The sequence below is a fragment of the Sebastes fasciatus genome, chromosome 6 (genome assembly GCF_043250625.1).
Source record: "Sebastes fasciatus isolate fSebFas1 chromosome 6, fSebFas1.pri, whole genome shotgun sequence".
In the NCBI taxonomy this organism is placed as follows: domain Eukaryota; kingdom Metazoa; phylum Chordata; class Actinopteri; order Perciformes; family Sebastidae; genus Sebastes; species Sebastes fasciatus.
The window spans coordinates 16,796,118-16,798,697 of NC_133800.1; positions in this window are offsets into that span (position 1 = coordinate 16,796,118).

Below are 2,580 nucleotides of genomic sequence, written 5' to 3' on the forward strand. Positions count from 1 at the left end.
ATATAATATTAATCTCTTATAATGTTGTCTGCCGACACTTACCGGTTAGACGTTGTAGCCGTAGAGTTGTTCGCTCTCTCTCAGGACCGACAGAGTGCTCTTTGTTGGTTCTTTGGTAATGTTCAGTCCTCCCTCCAATGGACAAGCAATGGGAGCCTTATATTACATCCATGTGATGTCACATCACATTTGACTAATACAATCAGGAGGAACTCAGACTTGTAGCTTTTACTTTCCGCTGCCTTGAGAAACCTTGAAGAAGTTAACATTAATATTTACAACTCTTTGTTTTGCTTGTGTGGATTCAGAATGTGTTTTGATCCTGAGTTAAGTTTTTAGATACAGAAGTGGTAACCTTTTCACCTCGTATCCAAGTGGACTACAGGGGAATAAAACTCTCACAAAGACTGACTATTAGGATTCTGTGTCCGTCACACAACACTGTTTGCATGCCTGCGTCATGGCCTACACAGTTCACACTGCTTCACTCCAGGAACCTAGTTAAGATAAGTAGGAGATGGTAAAAGGATGCTTGTGTCTGGGATAAATGGTGAGTAATTGTAGCCAACCTGGGCACATCCAGGAGGGAAGGAAATTATCTGAAAAATAGCTCAGACCTTATTATTTTGTTTCCATTGGTCTCTATGGTAACGTCCAAAACAGGATACGTCCTGAGATAATAAAACAAAAGTGGAGGTACGTCAGCCAAGAATTCAGCAGCACAAGAAGAAGGGGAAGAGGTTGCCGGCCCACACCCGGAGACCGTGGACTGAAGGCTGCTGTGTTGACAGACTGTCCTCAAGTTCTGGTGTTTGAAAAGTGTTACAGGTTGAACTCAAGCATGTCTAGACGAAAGAAAATCTGTCTCTAATTAAAGATCATCACTAATTAAAAACAGGCTTCTTGGCAAACTAATGATGAATTTAATGAAGTAACTCTGTCATTTAAATGTTTTACAAGTTTACCAGACACATTATAGTTTCACAGTTCTGGAAATATCAGGTTTCATGTCTATGCTCAAAAAAAACAGGAGCTGAAATGGTTGATAGCAGCGTAACACACAAACAACATGAAATAACATCTTTGCCGCCTCAATGCCCCACCGCATGCTATACTGTACACAGGGCCCACCATTCATTTTACAGACACGCACGTCATATAGCACAGGAGGAACAAGAGCGTGTAACTTAAGTAATTCACTGATGTCATGCAAACAGTGACGGGAAGCCAAATGTTATATAACCTGGCTGTTAGAAAACGGTTTTCCTGCCAAAGCATACAGATGGGGGCACGGCGATGATGTAATGTCAGGATACACATACCACCAAAGTGGAGTAACCGCACAGATATTTAGTTATGCTTGTGATAGTTTTCCCATTCAGGAAGGATATTTTTTTTTGTTGCAATTGCTAAAACACAGTTTCTGAAACTACAGTAAGGCCCTCTTTGTCAAAACTCTACACACAAAAAACATTTACACACAATACTAAATATCTTACATCTCTTGCAAAAGCAAACACTTCATTCAAAACTACATAAACGCTTCTAAAAATTATATTTTTGCATCACGACTTTACACACAAACACCAAATAAATAGCTCTTTAGTGTTAGTGTTTGGCATTTTCATTTGTAGCACGTTGTAAATATAGATTATGAACAGAGATTATTTTATTCTCAATACTCATATAACAGTATCAGACAGAATGACTTTAGCTGAGGATGACATGAACATCGTTGCTGTATTGTACTGTAAACAAAATACAGTATATTGCAGTCCTCTAAAAGCAGACCTGCATCCTATTTCTAGTGTTCAAGCTATGATTTCTAAGCGATCTAATTGGTTACAGGTGTTTTCACAGGTGCATTCTGGGTGTAGGTGATTGATAATTGAGTCTGATATTTCAGTGGCAGTGTTTAGAAAACAGCACACACTGGCTATTAGTTTTGATGTGTCTAATGTAGATTACCGTATAAAACAGACAGTGTGCTTATGGCTTAGCATACCTGGTCAATGCTGAGATGCTATGGGATGGCTAATACCGAACGCCCAGGTAACTAGCAGCGTTTCCTGAAGTTACTGTATCGATTTCAAATCATTGAATCGTATCGTATCGCTCGAGATGAGCCACATATCGTCCTTGAATCGTATTGGAACCATGGAAATTGATACATATCGTACACCCCTAGTTGATATAACTGTAACTGACTGTGTTAAATAGTCATACGATATCGTCTCATATCAATCGCAGGCCCCTGAATTGAATTGATTTGAAATCGTATCGTGGCAGACTATGTGATATCAGCAAATATTGTATTGTTGTCCAAAGAATCAATATAATATCGTAGAGGGAAACTTGTGATTTGTACCCCTAATAGATGGGCTACATGAGTTAGTGGTTACAATAATTGTGCCACAAGTACCATTTTTTGTGTCTTGGCAATTGCAAAAATCTGTGAACCCAGCATCCATAACATTCAGGGTGATACAGTATATAATCCCACTTCTGATGTGTTTGTCTTTCAATCATTTCAAATCACCAATACTATTAGTTTGAATGATAAAAAAACACCATGGCATA